Source organism: Psammomys obesus, unplaced genomic scaffold, assembly GCF_907164565.1.
Source record: "Psammomys obesus unplaced genomic scaffold, mPsaObe1.curated_primary_1811, whole genome shotgun sequence".
Lineage (NCBI taxonomy): Eukaryota > Metazoa > Chordata > Mammalia > Rodentia > Muridae > Psammomys > Psammomys obesus.
The window spans coordinates 6,649,568-6,668,259 of record NW_026596101.1 but is presented as its reverse complement, the minus strand read 5'-3'; the positions used below and the strand labels follow the sequence as shown (position 1 = coordinate 6,668,259).

Genomic DNA, 18,692 nt, shown 5'->3' with positions numbered 1-18,692 from the left:
TTTTCTGTCTTGTTACCTCTATCCTAACATTGCCTTGCCTAGAGCCTACTAAGGTACATTGCGTGACCCACCAGTGGCTACAAAATAGTTTTGGATTGACAAGTATAAGCAAACATTTCTCAGATATCTATGCGAAACATGGGGAGGGAGACGGGGGAGCTATAGGGATCAATAATGTAAGATTGTTATTAAATCAATCCCCTAGCACTAACGACTTCAAAAGTAAATTCTGTGATAATGTATTCTTCCAAATTCCACAGAATTTCTTGGCTTGAAAATCCTGAGGAAATCCAGTCCTGTGCTCTTTCTCTAAGTGGTTCAGCGTTGACGACTAATGATGCTCTCTGGATTAAAGCTGTTTCCCCCAATAACGTGTGTCAAGGGCTTCTCCTGACTCTTGCTTCGGGGCTGCCACTTTGAAGTTGAGACTCCGGTTCAGGTGCAGTGCTGTCCCCCCAAACCTTCCCGCGCCTTTTCACTCCCGCCTCCCACCCTCGCTCTCTGATAGAGCCCCACCCCCCAACAGTCTCCGCTTTCAATCCTCTCCTAACGTGAACACAACTTTCACACCTAACCGAACCGAAAAACCGTAGTTTCAAAGTTTCTGAATCGTTTCCAGAAAGCCTTCCGAATCTGGCAGTGGCTTCGCCGCGTAGTTAAGGGTCCCAGTCCTACCCTATGGCAAGGGCATGAACCCAGCGCGGGCATGGAACTATGCACCACGTCGTATCACCACCTATCTCCAAACCAACGGTCAGATCTCAGACTGACACGCGATAGAATTTTGTGTGCTTTATCGCCTGAACCCGAGTTCTACCTTTCTCGGAGATGCAGTCGTATTGTGACTACGGCCTTCTTACAAGGGCTTTTTTTTTTTTTTTCCTCCTTGCCTCCCTCACCCAGTCGCAGCCTTTCGTCCCCATAAGACAAAAAAAAAAAAAAAAAGGAGCGGCTCCCTGCGCCCTGCAGCGGTGCAGCGGCGCGGCGGTCTGGCAGGCCCGGGGTGGCGAAGCCGAGGTACCCCTTTGTTGGGCGCGCTACAGATGGTGGCCCAGCGCGGGACTGCGCCTAGGCGGGCGTTGGGGGGCGGGAGGCCAGGAGGGGGAGGGAGGGAGGGAGGGGGTCGGGCGGGAGGGGGGAGGAGACGGCTGAGCAGCCAATCGGCGCGCAGTCCATCAGCTGACCGCTTTTGCTTACACCAGGTGCACGCCGGCTGCGGGGAGCACAAAGCGGGGCGCACGGAGGGCGCGGGCAGCGAGCGGCGGAGCGAGGCGAGGCCCGTGCGCCCCGGTTTTGCAGCGCTTGCCGGGCGGGGAACCGGGGCCCGCGGCGTCCTCCCAGGCAGCAGCACCCGTGCCACCGCATCCCGAGGCGCCTAGGGCGCCTTTCTTGAGATCTGGTCGTTCGCTGCCCCGCCCTCTGCACCCTATTTCTTCTACCCTCTCTCCCAATCCTGCCTGTCTCTACCGTGACCCCCGAGAACGGGATTTAGCCCAGCCCCACGCAGCAGCTGTTGCTCCTGCGGCTGTCTCTCCTTGCGTCTTGGTGCTCTGCCGGGGGTCCCCCAAGGACCAGTGCGCGCTGCGGGCTGGGTGGAGGCGCTGCTCCTACGGTCCTCATCTCCGGCTGCTGTAGCTGTCACCCTCACCCGCTCCGTGCGCACCCCAACAACCCCGCCAGCCGGGCCTTAGGGTAAGTGTCCCCACTAACAGGGCCGCCGCGGGGGGTGTGGGAGGCAGTGGAGGTGTGGGAGGCAGCCGAGGGGAAGTAGAGGCAAACTTGGCAGCTTGGCGGACCCTACTGCGTCTAAGAAACCTTCGGGATAAGATCGCGGGGCTAAGGGGAACAAGGGGGCGCGGTTTCTGGAGCTAAGGGGGGGGAAGGAAGTCGGGAAACTGTGAATCTACTTATCACCCTTTTGCCTTCAAAATGAAGCAGGGCGGGGGAGAGCAATAATTGAGAAAGAAGGCCAGACAGAAATGGGCAAAAGGCAACGACTGGAGCTGAGCCCCCAGGATTTTTAGGGACCCATCAGAGTGGGAAAGAGAAGGGAAGGCTTGGAGATGTGAGCAGGGGAATGAAGCTGGGGCCTGGGAAGAGCGCAGACAGAAGACCCAGGGAGTTGGAAATGGGGTCAAAAGGAGAGGAAGAAAGGTGGCAGGTTGAGGGGAGAGAATGAGGTCTTGGCTTGGCCTCGATGTTAAGAATAAAGAGCAAGGACTGTAATTAACAAAACACTGAGAGCACTGAAGTCAGAATACTGGAACGTACTCAACTATGATGGGGTCCAAGAAGGAGAAACTGTTTTAAGCCTAGAAGCGGTGGCCCCTTAAGGAGGCTTGCCATGGATGTGGGCATTTCAGGGAAGCCTTGATCTCTTACAGGCATTCTGCTCCGGGGTCAGTGGCTAGGAAAGTTTGCCAGCAAGTGTCCTTTATGTTGCAGGGAGAGGGATGTGGGCTGCTGCCAACCGATTCGGTGCTTCCTAGGTTCCTGCAGTCGCCCGTACCTGAAGGGGAAGTCCTTGGCTGGCTGGGTTTCCCCCGAAAAGCCAAGCAGCCAAGAGGTGCACTAGGCAGGTTAGAAAGTTCTCTCCGGGACTGTTGCTGGACAGTGGGCATGGTTGTGCAAGCTGCAAGATTCCGTACAAGTACTTGCTCCACAGGGACCTTGCCTGCGGTTTCCACAGCAATAGCCTCAAAGCCAACTGTACAAAGAGTAAGGGATCAGAGTGTAAAAGCCTTTGAGTGTCTGAACCATGTAGGCAAAAGCTCCTAAATCCAATCCTGTCCTTAGTAAGTCATTCTCGGGCCCAGATAATAAAACGTATGGAATTCGCTGAGGGAACAAATACTACTGACTTGGGTTTTTTCCTGTAGGATCTTGTTGATTTTTGGTTTTTGTTTTTGTAGTTCAGTTTACCACAATCATCTAGGCAATTAATATTACTCATGTACGGTGGTCATTACTTCATTTTTAAAAGCTGGAACTCAAGGAGTGGAAAGTTCACGAAGATTTATACTTTGACCTGTATAAAACTGGAGTCGAAGTGGTATTACGGGCTCTGGGGCATGTGTGTCATGAAGTCTCTAATTTGCATGCAAATGTGAGCAGATCCTGGCAGATGTCTGGCCTCATCCATTCACATGAAGGAATTTGAAAAGACAAGGAGTCTTCAGTTAACAATAGACCTTAAGAACGTGGAATAAAGGCGCAGTGTGAGTTTCTCTGTTTGGGGATTCCATGGCTTGCTGACACCTTTATTCAAGAGCCAAATTTTTAGCGTGGTATTCTGTATGGAAAGCTCAGATCCACTTGCTCTTACCTGGCTGGGTATGTGCTTGCTGCATATAGGGAGGGTTTCTCTGCAGGCAGAAACTTTAACCCACTTCTGGTGGCTCAAAGTGATTTCTTCACTGACCCCTCAACTTTTAGAGTTCTTTTCTTTTTTTCATTGAATATTTTTTTTTGTCTTGCCCAACATTTGCTCCCTGCCCTGAGAGAGTAATATAGAAACAGGTAGTTGTCACCGATCAACTTGAAGATCTCACTAGAACAGTCACTGTCCATTTAATCTCATTTGAGTTCCTGAGGTGCTGAAGTGATAGACTGCAAATGATGGGTATCCTGTTCCAGCAAAGGGAGTGGGCCTGTGTGTGTGTGTGTGTGTGTGTGTGTGTGTGTGTGTGTGTGTGTGCATAGAACAGTGAACAAGGCAGGGGGAGGTGGAGTCATTCAATGGACTCCCAAAGCAAAGACCTTTCTGTCTTGTATAATATTAGCTGGTCAGCCATGCTCTTCACCTCCTGACATTGTAAGACTGACGGAACAAAAGCTGGGCAGCATGGGCCACATGTGAGGCTTGCGGTTATAACCTCTGACAAGCCAGCACCAGGAACTCTTCCTTTGTCAGTCCTAAACACTGTTGAAGGGGGAAAGAAACCTATTCACAGAACAGTGTCTGCCCATGTATTCCATATACTCACCAAAGGAAACATTAAAATACAACAGAAAGAGCATATTGCTTCATAGGGCTTGATTGGGGTGAACAACAGATGCTGGCATGCTGTTTCACATGTTTTCTGAAGTTGCTGTTGTTATGGTTATCATGTTCGGGTCCAGTGCCCTTCATCTTTAAGGCAGTTGACGCCAAGGAGGAAAAACTGAATTGAGCACAATCTGAGCAAGAAGTGTTATAAGCCAAGTTTGCATTTTCTGTCTTGAAGCTTTGCAGAAGTCAGAAAGTAACATCGCTGTACTGAGCTCTTATGTGACTCTCAAACCTGATGGAATTGAGGGATGACTATAAAATAAAGGTGGCATTTCCAAAGTAAGCCCATATACCCCTTTGTCGTAGAAATTATTACAGGATAGTTTTGAACTCAAGTGAAAATGCCACAGCATCAGGTCTGGGAACTGTTGACCTTTGGCTTTCCTGGGTGAGATTTTTATTGCACAGGTCTAATGCAGGAAAGATTTGAATGTGCATTCTTTTTTAAATAACAGTAATGAAGTACTTAACTATTAGAAAAGATTACTCTGTTAAATAAAAGAAACTCAAACCAGATCCAACTAAAGATGATGGTTCTGACAAATCAGATATAGGTAAGTCCTGATAGCATCTGTAATTGTGAAATTAACAAGTAACACAAACATAAGAAAACTCACCCTCGCCTCTGTGTAGCATCTGAAACTACTGGGCTCTTGACCTGAACTTCTCTGTCTATTACAAATATTTTCTCTCAGTGACATAACCAGGGAATATAACAAGTATTTAAAAATCTACTTCTAAGAAATAAATCTGTGGTTATGTTACATATCTATTCCCCCACTCAACTGACTATAAATAATCATCAATTATCTTATTGTAGGCTTTTATGCCATGCTAAATAAGCCATATATAATATATATATATATGAAACAAGTATATAAAACATGGTACATTACAGGGATAGGTGCCATTTCTACTAGATTTTCATGGTGCTTGCTCAAAATGTCTTTTTCAGCTGCAAATAGTTATTCTCTGATTCGTTTCAGTACTAATATAAGGCTGTTCAAATATTGTATTTAATTTTTTAAAATTATTATGCTGAACATCTATTTTGGGTTAAGCCAATCTGAAGATAAAGCAGCTTCCATTTTAGAATCATATTTTGGTTTCTGAGAACAATGGAAATATCTTTAACTCATGAATAGAGCTTTGATTAATATTTTATTTAAAATGAAATTAAAGTTATATAGATGAAGTCAGAAAAAAAAACATGTAGTCTTTCTTGTTTTAGCTCAAAGAACAGAACAGAGATAAAGGCTAAACTCAGTAAATGGCAAGATTTTAGAGAGCACAAGTGAATTATTTGTCCTTAAAGTTTTAAATAAAGTTCACTTTAAATCTCTCTTTCTAACATATTACCATTCTGGATATATTTTAAAATTTAGTTTCCATGTCTCAAAGAACAGCTATAAGCATAATAAGTGGTTTATTGACCTTTCGTTGTTTTACCAGTTATTTGGTTGGTAAGTGGGCTATTAGGCTATTAGCAATTATACCTAAGGGATCGGTATGTCTTTTTTGACCTGTCAACTTTGAGGTTAGTTACTCAGTTGTAACAGAGTGGCTGGGCCAATAGCACTGAAAGGACTAACTACCATAATCAGATTGTCAAAAGGATTGTAGAAGCTTCGCCTCCAATATCACAAGTACTGTAAACATTTGACTTGGATAGAATCATCGTAACCCACTGAGCTGAAATATTGCCCCTAAGAAGCAGAGCAAATAGGTGTAAGCTTGCAATACACACCAGAGGTCCTGTACACCCAAACTTTGGATGGCCTGCCGAGAAGACAAATGTATTAGGTTAAGACACTTAGTTTTGAAGCTATGCAGTAGAGCCTGCTTTTATAGTGCCTTCTTCTACTTACACTCTTTATAGCTCAGAGTTGTGCTGTTATTTGAAAGCTCTGATTACTGTAAATGAGTGGTAATCTTCTGACCCAGGCTGTCTTAGTTCATATCTATTATACTACGGGCAGAAATGGACTCCACAGCTGTCACTTCATTTGTGTATGAAACAGACACATTGGTGGCATTTTTTGGGGGGTTACCATAGTTACATTAACAATGTACATGTGACATGACATCCTTCTATGTGGAAGGTTTTTGTGGCAGATATTCTGTAGACCTGGGACTAAAGTACAACTGTTTAAAGTTTGAGGAACACATCAATTAGTCTGCCATTGTTCTCTAGAGGCACCTTGTCAGTCATAGGACGACGGCCTGCCTGTAGCCATGCTCAGGAAAGGACAATCAAGAGGCTTTACCTAATAGAGGTTTCTGAGAGCAGCATTGCTGGACCTCTGAAAGGGGAGAACTGTTGAATATTCATTTGAAAATATTTGGTTTTCCCATTTAGTGCGGCCTTTTGTGAGCTAGCATATTAACATAGTCATTTTCAGTTCAGAAGAGGAAACCTGGACAGCCCCAGTACCAGTGCCTATCTCAGTAAAATCTGGGAAAGAACAAGTTAGTCTGTCTTTACGAGCGGGAAGCACACTGTGAGGATCTTCATTTAGGACAACTAAAACAGCTTTGCAAAGAAAGAAAGGTGGCTTAATTGGTTTCATGTCTGTTATTTCCCCCTCTAGGAATAAAGAATATCATTAACCCCCATTGTTATTTCACAACAGTAGTGAGTCTTCATTTGTATCCATAATAATCAGCATAATTGAGTGCAGTGCGCAGTCAGGAAAGCTCAGAGCAGCTCCCAGCTCTGGTACTAATGCCGGAACGTATGACCTTCCGGGTGTCCTGCAATCATCCTGCTGCTGCTTCACATCCCTTTCAGAGTGTGGCTGGAAAAAATCCAGGAAAGGTGCTAGATGCTTCTAGGATTGTTACTGCAAAGAACTAGATTTCTGCTCCAACACTGTGATTTTCTGGATAGCTAATGTTCAAGGAAACAACCTCATCTTTCCTACAAGGTGATTTCTCTGGTCTGTAGTCCTACAGCTAAGGGGATTTATAGTTTTGTTTTTGTTTTGTTTGTTTGTTTGTTTTCTTTTTAATTCCTGGGGCTGGAGAGGTGTTTCAGAGATTAAGATAAATGGTTGCTCCTAGAAAAAAAAACAAAAAACAAAAAACAAAAAACAAAAAAAAAAAACAGCATTTTCTTCAGGTTACGTCCCCAGCACCCATGTGGTGGCTACAACCACCTGTCATTCCAGTTCTGGGGTATCTGATGCCATTTTTTTACCCCCATGGGCACCAAGCACACAGATGGTATACATATATATGTGTGCTTGGTGCCCATGGAGGTATATATATATTCAGATAAAATACTCATATACATAAAATAAAACAAACATAAAATAATCCCCCAATATTGACAGTTTCATACTCCCTGGCCTGATAGACCCTTCTAAAGGAGAGAATTTAGAGAAAGAATCAGGAAGCTGGTTATGATCCCTAAACATCAGTTCACCTGAGGAGTACATTCTGAGCATTAACTACCTGCTGGATCTCACATAAGGGCCTGAAGCAAAGTGAAGTTAGCTTGCTTTGTCTGCAGCTCATACACCAAATCCAGCACAATCATTGTGTGTCCATTCTGTATTTTTTAGTGGCCAGAATGAAAAAAGATAATCCATTTTTAAAATGTCATTTATTTACTTTACATCCTGAATGCACTTTCTCTCTCTTCTCCTCTTGGTTCCACTCTCCCACCCTCTTCTCAGACCCCTCAGAAAAGGGGAGTTCCTCCCACCAACCCACTGTTCTCACTGCTTTCCACCATCTGCCGATAGTAGATAGTATGGCTGCTGTGACACACATTCTGGCTGCTCTTGCAGGACTTTGGTTTTCTCTACCATGTAGGTCTCAGGGGTCAAACTCAGGTCTCAAACTTGGAGACAAGGGTTTTTACCCTCAAAACCATCTCACTAGGTACCTCTTGCTTTCCTTTCACGAGAGGGAACTTTGTCTATCCTTTTTGTTACTTGTGTAATGAAAAAGATACTCTAAACAGAAGATTTCCACTAGGAACAAACTTCACACAGATACACGGGGTATGTAGAAGATTGTTAAAATCTATCTTAAAAACACTTGTAAGCGTGTAGTGTGGAGAAGCCAGGGGCCATGGTAAGCATCCTGAGATGCTCAGGAAGGTCTTCCTCAAGCAACAGTTACCTGAGCCTACATCAATAGGACCCTGAATGTGAAACCGTCTTCCCACAGACATTGTCTCTGCCTGCACTGATCTTATATCTAGCTGGGATTCCAGAGAGAACCCTGAGAAGTGAGGAAAGAAGAAGTACAGGGTGTATTTCAGGTCATATAATGGCTGTCGGTAAACACTTTGAGAATCATACCAGTTAATGTGAAGGATGCCCTATCGGTAGGACAGGCATTCAGGAGACAGTTTGAAGTCCAGTTCCACCGACTGCAAGTAGTGTTGTTTACTTGAGGAAAGATTCCTTTAGTGTAAGAAAAACTGCAAACTGGAGACTACGTGTTCGTTCTTCATAGGACTCTGAGTATTCAGTGTGTCTTGAAAACTTAAGAGGTGGAAAATGGAAAGTGCATAGTTGTACACAACACAGCACAAGCTTGCATAGAGGGAAGATGTAAAGCTAAAAATGCCTCTTGTCTTTGGACTTTCAAATTTGTACAATCATTAGCTGCATCTCCCCTGACAGTTGGAGATGGCAAGTATTATCATTCTTTCTTCTTTTTCTCTAATAACTAAAGGAACAAGGACCATGAAGTTTCCTTGTGACCCTGAGCAAGTCACATAACATATTTCTATGAAACTCTCTAAGGTCACTCGGTGAGTGAAGGAAGAGAAGAGATGACATGGCACTGTCTGCTTCTCTCACACCCACTGCCTCTTCCTCTCCTGTAGGGCAGGTAACCCAATGACAGTGACTCAGCACTGTGGCTCCAGGGTTACCAAACAAAGTCAAGACCTCAGTGAAGAGGATTTATGCAGAGGAATTGAAACTGGGCTTACCACCACCTGCTGACTAATCTGGTCCTCTCTCTCAGGCCTTAATCTGACCATAGCAGCTTAAAAAATATCAGGGACAACCCAGGAAATAAAGGTCATAGTAGAGTGATGGTGGGGTTAGAAAATGTGGAAAAACAGAGAGAGGATGGTCTACTGAGAAAATGTGCAACAATGTGTTAGATAGATAGATAGATAGATAGATAGATAGATAGATAGATAGATAGATAGATAGATTTCTTACCTCTCTCTCTTTCTCTCTGTGTATACCTCTCTCTCTTTCTCTGTGTGTATGTGTGTGTATGCATACACCCATGCCATGGCATGTGTGAAGCTTAGAGAACAACTTTCAGGACTCAGCTCTCCTTCTATGATGTAGATCCTAGACATCAAACTTTACCCAGATACTTTTAAGAATTGCTTTAACTTGTAGACGATAACCTGAAGAAAAGGTCAGAGCCTTGGCAGCAGGGACCTTTATCTCCTAGGTCATCTTGCTGGCCTCAGTTATATAGCATTCAGGATTTGACTGTCTCTTTTCTTGGGCAGGGGGGTGTAGCACAGCATTCTTATCAGAAAATGGAGACCAAGATGTGCGTGCATGTACACAAGTGTATGCATATGTACTTGTATATACACACAGACACACATGGAGATAAATTCCGTGCTGAAAAGCTTATGCCTGTTTGTTTCCTGTTAATAAGACTGTTACATCAAAGCGAGTTTTGAAGAGAGCTTTCTCTCAAGACCATAAGGTGTGTTGGCCCTTCGCTTCTCTTGGATGATCTAATGTTTTCTTGGGAGAAGAGAGCTAAGCAGTGTGGCCACTCAGCACTTTGTGCATTCTCTGTGATGCACATGATCCTAAGTAAGAGTTACATAGGATTCCTGCCACATTCTGAGTGTTCCAGCACACTAAGGGAATCTACATCAGCTTATCAGATGAGTTATGGAATCTGCATTCTCATTAACTCCTCCAACCATCACGGAACAACCGAGGACAATGAAATAACCATTACTGGATTTCTGTGACTTGCTATTGCTGATTAGGGTTCTGAGCTCTGAGCATGACAGGTAAGACTCAATCCCCCAGACGACCAGTTAACTTTGCTTTACTCTGTGGGGACCCAGCTCAGCTCCTCATGCACTCACAAACTCATCATTTCTCACCCAAGAGGCCAGCTGAGACTTCAGAGATATTTTCAGGAAAGCACGAAGTATATGCACAGATTTTTCATATGGAGTATTTTTCTTTTCTTGTATGAAGGATAGCAACGTCAAAACAGACTCCTAGTGAAAAAGTTTTCAAATGGCTTCACTCTCAACAGCTGAGCAATGGAATGAGAGATTGGGTCTATGCAAATGAGGTGCTTAGTAACTGGAGGGAAAATATTATAGAGGGCTTCTAAATTATGTCCCCAGAGTTCATCATTTCCCCTAACACACCAGAGTAGTAGGAGAATGATAATAATCGCCAATATTAGTTTTCAGCTTCTGCAGTGTACCAGGAAAAAACACAAACACTTATTATATACATTAACTTATTTACAACTGTCATATATATTGTTTAACAACTGTCACATAGATCCTTACTTTACAGCTTTTTGGGAAACAAATGAAGAAAGTGCTAAATAAGTTGCCTTAAGACATACAGCTAGTGTGGACTGAATACATATTTGTTGGATGAGGGGATGGAGGGATGAATGGATGGATGATGACTTAGGTTTTCAAAGAGAATTTTTTTTATTCCAAGTATAACATTTATGCTTTCTGGCCAAGACATTTTAAAGACCCTTTTCTTAAAAATGACTCACAGAACTGGTGGACGGCAGAGTCAGGATGTGAACTTGGGTCCATCTCACTGTAAATCTTCACCATTGAAGCACTTACTGTGTCTCTCCCTCTTTAATTGGAGCTCTGTAGCAAAATGACTGCATTAGATGAACTCCAGTAAACCCTTCTATACTCTACAAAATTCTGCAATTTCACACAAATAACATTTAAATGAAATATTTTATTGCTTTCAATTTTCAAATCTAGTTTCATATTTTACCTACCTAATAACTGTTGAACAGTCCTTTAAAATTACATTGAGATTATTAGTCACATATTTTTAAAGTACATTTAAAGTAATTTGAATGCATTTTTGAAGATTATGTTCTTCTGATCATGATTATCACAGTGTATATTGTTAATTATCATTGACTCAGTTTTGGTTTCTAAAGATTGACGACTTAGGGGTTGGGGGGGGGGTGGCTCAGTCTATAAAGTGTTTTCTGTGTGAACTAAGGGCCTGAGTTTGGACCCCAAGCACCTATATGTAAGCCGACAAGATGTTGGCCTGCATTTTAATTCCAGGGCTGGGAAGGTCGAGACACCAGGATACCTAGAGCTTGTTGGTCAGTCACTCCAGCTCAGTCAGTGAACTCCATGTGAAAGAGCCTGCCCCCCAAAATGAAGTGGAAAGCACTAGAAAAAGACATCCATCTGACCTTTGACTCCCACATTTACAGGCACAGCACATGTGCATGCATTCTTCCACATGTAGGCACATACATGTGATCATCTACACACACACACACCACCAACCACACAACTTATAAGCACCATTCTGTTACACACAGAAAAGGCAGATGTAAAGCATTTAATGTTGAGAAGAATCACTGTTTATAACATTTGCAGAGGTAAGTTGCAAATCATGAATCATGGGAAAAGGTGTTGAATGATTTTTTTTTTTTTCAGTGCTTCAAGCTGAAAGCAGTGTTTAAAACATCTACTTGAGCTGTTTCTAAAGACTGAAAGACTGTTCTCCTTCGGTCATGAAAGTGATCAATCAGAACAGCATATCAGCCAGTAACGGAGTGTTTTAGAATGTACAGTCCAAAGTCAGTGGGGTCAGGGTAATAACAAGACAGTTCCCAGAATCAGGAAAAATTAGTTTCCAAAAGCCTCTGAGGTGTGGAGGCATCTTCTTGAGCGTGAGTAACCGTGTCTGCAAATTGGGGGTTGTGGTGGTAAAACCTGCTTTATTCCACCAGCATGCATTCAGGCAGCGTATAGTAAATGGTCCTTAGTATGGTGTAACAGTGCGTAGAAGAAAAATTATTCCAGAAACTGACCTTTCCACCTGCATTCTCAGGATGCTAATTCGGAGACAAGAAATTAAGGGACAAGAAGATGCAGACTGGATGTTCTGTGAAGTCCCTGACTCACATGGTTGTCATTTTTTGTGGTAGAACGTAAGAGAACTTTATATTTAAGGGCTGGCAAACAGATGCACGCCTTTGAGCCTTTGTTGTTAGTATTTCCAGATCATATCTTGTCCTAGTCTATTTCCTGTCTCTATAACAAAATGCCTGGGCAGTGTATTTAATAAAGCTGATTGGACTTGCCACACTAGTGACTAAAAAGTCCACGTAGCATGATGGGGTTACTAACCACACTGTGGCCCCCTCATTGTGTGACGACGTGGAAGAAAAACTTCCATGGGAACTGTTGAAAATGAGGACATAAGAAAAGTGAGCCAGTAAAGGTGAGCTGGCTTCATAGTAGCCATCCCCAGAGGAGACTGGGTAACCTCACAGACTCTACCTCCTTACAGCTAGCAGATTTTCATTTGCACATGAAGGGGTAAATCTTTGAACTTCCTGTGTGATGGAGATGAGGAGATCATTTACAAAGAACCTTATACACATTGTCTTGTTTATCTCATAAAAGTGATGTTTGACAGTGGATGACTTTTGCTAGCTTTTGGCAGAATTCATACATGCTCTTAGTTCACTTATTCTTACTCCCAGATTGTCACCTGGCTACCTTTGTAATATGAATATGAGAGGGGCATGTGTGGAACCCTGGGAATTAAGTATTGTAGATGTGGGGGAGGGGAGAGAAGGGAGAACTTGCCACAAGGAACTTGCCCAGCCTGTGTCAGTTAGTAAATATGGAAGAGCAGGAACGCTCAGCCCTGTTTTTCTCCAGACTGAGTAACTCATGATGCCTTTGCGTTTCTCAACTCTCCCCCTTGTCCTCACCTCAAGTACAGAACATGCTGCCTTGATTTAAGATTATTTATTTATATCGCAATAATGTTATCACTACCACACAGCTCCATAGGGGAAAAGCCTACAGCTTAGTCTCTGGCGCCTGGCACCCATAAAAGCACTTGGCATGGGGGGAAATGCACTCAGCAAATATTCAGTGAGTAGGAGAAGAGATTTCCATAGCATGTCTGTTTCATTTTGCCAATACTGCATCTTTTAAACAATGTTTGGTTATTTCCTCTATACGTGGGTAGACTAGTCGTTCATATGCATGCATTATACTCTGATATTACTCTTTCTCTCTCAGAGAATGTTATAGAACATTGAACTCAATTTGAGAAAGCTTTCATGATATTATTACTAAGGAGTGTTATTAATCCAAGTATTCATAACATGAACACAGGATATAGAATTCTCTTAGAAGGGATATGTGAGGGATATGTAAAATTACTCAGCATTATTTCCATCCTAAATGAGCTTCCAGACTCAGTGGAGAGATATAGTGAGTGGGAACAAGGTAAAAAATTAAGTGACCCTCTGTAGTTACTCTCGAACATACCAGGGGAGAAGGTGAGGCCAGATGCATTTAGTTTTGACTCTCTGATATCAGACATACTGGCTGTGCAGGCTTGGTTGGTTTTAAAAGACTGCTTTTTCCCACCCTCTCTCATCTGCAGATAAGAGTATATATGGGAAAGAACTTGGCACAGTTCTCAGAGCATGGCAGTCTGCAGTTCAGTCACTTGGCAAACAGTGACAACACTGCTTGTGAGCAGATTCTTCCTTCCCCATAAGCTGGGCAAAGCGGTTGATACAGTCTGCCTTCCCATGGGGAACTTGCCAGCCGCTGGGAGAGAAAAGTAACAATCATCACCCAAGTAAATATGAAATCCTGGCTGTGTTAAGTCCAGTAAACATGGGGCCTGAAGAATATGGCCTAGAGATAGCTAAGAGAAGAACTCCCAAACGGGTTATCTTTGAACAGAAATCTGTAGGACAAGTTAGCCAGGCAAAGGATGTGGAGCAGGGAGAAGTTTGCAATTGAAAGCCCAGTGATGAGGCATAGCTTGGTGGGGCTGAGGAACAGGAGACAGTAGCGGGACTAAGACTAGAGAAGGAAGAGCCTGGGAAAGAAGGGTTTGAGGTACACTGAGAAGAGGTGGCACTGGGGAGATAGCTGTGGAAGTTTGTAGACCTGAGTTCGGATCCTCAGCACCCATGTGAAAACCAGGCAAGCGATAGCTAGGCACAGCTGGAACTGGGAGGCAGAGACAGGCATGCCCTGCGGGCTTTCCTCACTAGCCGGATCAGTGAATTCCAGGTCCAATCAGGGACCCTGACTCAAAGGCAAAAAGGCAGGTGGAGAGAGAGGAAGACACTCAACGTCAGCCTCTGGTCTCTAGTGTGCATGCATGAGTGTGTGCGTCTGTGAACAGGTATGCACACATGCATACACTACATAGAAAAAACAAAATGGATGGTGTGTGGTCCTAGGAGGGGAAAGATCAGAAGGTTTGAATTGCTCAGTAATAGAATAGTATGGAGTCCTGGCTGGCTGTGTGGCATGCCAGTGTCTGACATGTTTGATATGCCATGTTTCCAGCTCCAAGAATGAAGGTCACACAGGGGGTAGGAGGACTCTTCTGTATTATGTGTGGCCTAGTGTGCATTAATTAAGTTACTTGAATCTTGATTATCAGAAAGCAAACCATAGGATTGAAAGACTGGAAAGAAAAACGAGTGTCAGAATAGCAATGTCTTTTAAGTTAGCTTCCTTCTTTTGACTGATTTTTGTTGCCTTTCTCCCATTCTAAAGCATTTTCCTTTTCTTATAGCTGAGGGTCATAGGAGTTAACTGATGAGCCGTCACCTCTGTTGCCCACAGGGCATAGTTTCTTAATAGTAATTTGGAGTTATCTCAAAACACTCTCATGCACATGGCTCATGCATGAGATGTCATTCTTCCCTTGGCTTCGTCTAACATTACTAAGAGAACGGAGCCTGCTGGTGAGGCTGCAAGCTCTTCTCTGAGAGATTTGTGAAGAGTATCCTCCTTGCAGCGCTAATGACCAAAAGGTAGTCATTAGTGATTAGTCCTCAGTGACAAGATCCACTCCCCTGTCCAGTCTCTGTCACTGTGGTTTCACAGTTCACATCATCACACTGAATGAGCGGATTGCCCTCGTAATATTTTTATTTTCACTGTTGTATCTACTTAAAATGATAATCAGATAGTATCACCAAGTAGTTCAGTGTGTGTGGGGTGTGTGTGTGTGTGTGTGTGTGTGTGTGCGCGCACACACACACGCGCGCGCGCTCATGAATGTATAGGAGCAAGAGTTGGAAGGAAGCTCTGTATGAACTTTGGTGTGCATGTGTAAGTACACACCAGAACTATAGGACTAGCAATCTTCTCTCAAACAATGTTTTAGACAGAACCTGGTTGACCAGGGACCCCAGGGGTCCACCTGTCTCACCACCTCCCTGGTGCTAGCTAGGAATACAGATAGCCACCAACCATGCCTAGCTTTTTTTTTTTTTAACTTTCTTTTTTTTATTTTTTAATTTTATTTTTTTCTTATCAGTTACATTTTATTAACTCTGTATCCCAGCCGTGTCCCGCTCCCTCATTCTCTCCCAATCCCACCCTCCCTCCCTCATCTCCACCGTGCCCAACACAAAGCTACATAGTTCTGGTGGATCAAACTCTGGTCCTTGGACCAGAGTCCAAAGCAAGCACTTTCCTGACAGTTCTCACTCCATCTTCCTGCTAAGTCCAGTCATTTTTAAGCAATTTTGGATATCTTTTATACTTTGAATACATGACCCTTTTGTTACTCATCTTTTCTTCCCTTCCCTCTTGAGATCTTATGAAGGATCCTGCTGGATCCTGATGAAGTAATCGCCCATATTTCAGTCTCAGTATGGGAAGTGAGAATAATCTCACTCCAAAATGCTGGTTGTCTACACCCAAATGTCTGCTCCATATTTTCACCCCGAGGTGTGACAGGAAATAGTGTCTGCATCCAGAATTAAGTGCATCTGTGTGACAGAGTTTGCTTTCTGCATATGAAGCCACCGTGAGGTGGCCCACCCGGGAGGGGGACAGAGCAGGAAAAACCCAGAGCTTCATTCCCCACACTCTGTCATTCCACTGGAAACTCATTTCACTTCCACAAATGTCCTTGCCTTGCTCTCTGCAAGCCTGAGAACCACCCCCATCACAGGTGAGCCCGGCATTTTATAACTCCTCCATCTTTCACACCTAGTCAGCTGTAGTGCCTAATAGATGCTTCTGGAGTTGTCGTCCCTAAACGTTACTTAGATGTGGCCTTCCTTTGTTGCTATCACTGCCGCCCCCAGGCCAGGGCTACTTGCATTTTCATTTAGCTTGTTGCAGAGGCTTATTCCCAAAGATTGATATTTATTCTATCTCCTCCCCTCGACCTTGCATGTAGCCAGTGGATTGACCCTTATTAGAGAAATAATCCCATGGTTTTGCCAATAAGAAGTAAAAATGCTTTGGCAACATTTTACAAAGCACTGTATATACTCTTCTGGACTCTCATACCTCTCATTGCACGACCTAAATCCCCTTCCGATGACGTAGTTCCTGTTCCATACACGTGTTCCAGGTGTCTGCTTTGGCCTTTAACCAGTAGATTGTTATTGACTGGTGAGCAGCTGACTCTCTATCCAGATGCCCCAATTTGTAGGCTCTGAGGCCACCCGTGTGTCTGTGAACTAGATTTGGAAAGACACACTCACGGTTAGTTCAAAATAGCACTACTTTGCACACACCCTCCCTCTCTGAAGAACACTGTGCAGCAACCTCTACTCCCTGCCCCAGAAGCGTTGCTCAGTAAATTTCTCTCTATGATGCCTGTCCATTTGGGGTGCATGGAATACCTTTCACTAGCGTGTGTTGGTAGTTTATCAGCCCCAAAGGTTTTGCTAACGTGGTGCTCCCCAGGTTTTTGAGACTTAAAAGCCACAAAGTTTTCTGTTTGCAATCTTAGCCATCATGCTGGAACCTAATTCTGGATTCTCAAAAAAAAAAAAAATGTGAGCGATTTTCTGGTTTTGTTTTTAAAATCCTGTGGTTGTTATCCAATTTGAAATAATATTTTGGGTGAGAGTAAACATTTTCTCAGCCAGGCTTGGTAATGCAGGCTTATAATCTGAGGCATTTAGGATGGAAAGGCAAGAGGATCGCCAGTCCAAGGTCAGCCTGGACTACAGAATGAGTTCAAGAAAAGCTTAGGAAAATCATGTCTAAAAACATTTCTAAAAATATTGGAATATAGGTCAATGGCAGAACACTTGTGTATCATGTGCAAGGCCTCATGTTCAATCCCCAGAATATACACGTGTGTATATTCCTTCCTTGTTATAACCATTTGAATTACTTGAATATCCCATAGATTAGTTTGTCCTTAAACCTAAAATCCTGTATGATGCATGGTTATCTTGGATTGTATCAGATGACAATGCATATTTTGTTTGGTTCAGTGCACAAAAACAAAGAGAAATTATTTTTTGTAGTTAGGATATGTCCAACTGTGCTAATTGTGGTAATGTTTTCAACTTGATATGGTTTAAAAGGAAAGGAAAGGAAGGAAGGAGAAATAGAAATGGTGTTTAAATATATGTGGTTTCATACACAGTTCCTTGCAGGCTCTTCAAGATTCTTCCTCAATGTCTCCTGTTGTACCTGAGTTTATTACCGATTTTCACACAAACCTACTGAGGAAGAGATTGGTTTTGTTGTGTTTCTCTCCCAGCAATAGCTTGATCCTCAAAGTCTCATGAAATGACATGATTGTTTCAGAAGAAGAAAATTAAGGACCCATTGAGAACAGCAGAGAAAAGGGGACAGTCTGTATTAGTCAAAATGGTATGTTATTAACAAAGAACCCTTTTGTTTAAGAGGTAACTTTAGTTTTTTGCATCATTACTAAAATGACTTTTATTTTTAAAGTTCAAAATGTTAACTGTAATTTCTATTAGAAAACTAAGGGTTGGGTATGTAATAAATGTGATCTTCTAATAACATTGGGTTGCTTTATAGTTTAATGGCTAAGAATTATACTGCGGGCATTCAAGGATGATTATTCTTTTTACTTACAACTTAATAAAACTCATGAATTGAGGAGAATGCATGGAAAGCATGATTTATACTGCCTGTGGGCATGTTAATGTTTTCAGCTGTTTCCTTGCACCATCTGATTAGAAAAGACCTTAACTGCATTATGAAGGACCAGCCACTAAAGTGCTCTGGTGGGTTTATGGTGCCCAGGTCATCCATCCTCTGAGCACTTTCTGAGTACTGGACCATTAATTTCAAATGCACATAAAGATGGGGGACACATCTGTATCAAGGAGATTCTATAATAAGTAATGGTTTCAAATTCATGGAAGTAGTTTTCACCTAAGTGTACTTTGCCAAAAACAATTTAAAAACCTGATTAACAGAAATTCTAATTAACTATATACCTCCTACACACACACACACACACACACACACACACACACACACACACACACGTCTACTTTTGGAAGAAAAAAAGGCAACTGGTGAGAAAATAAGTTAATAACAAGGCCTTTAGTATATATATATATATATATATATATATATATATATATATATATT

General features: G+C 43.0%; 1 protein-coding gene across 1 annotated transcript in view; it reads left to right on the top strand.

Moving 5' to 3' along the window:
• Positions 1 to 1,245: 1,245 nt before the first annotated feature.
• Positions 1,246 to 18,692, top strand: part of Lrrn1 (leucine rich repeat neuronal 1) — a 39,645-nt gene continuing 22,198 nt past the window's right edge. Inside the window, exon 1 of the mRNA XM_055628627.1 lies at positions 1,246 to 1,692. The gene's annotated coding sequence lies outside the window, so the exon portion shown is untranslated. The remainder of the gene's footprint in view (positions 1,693 to 18,692) is intronic.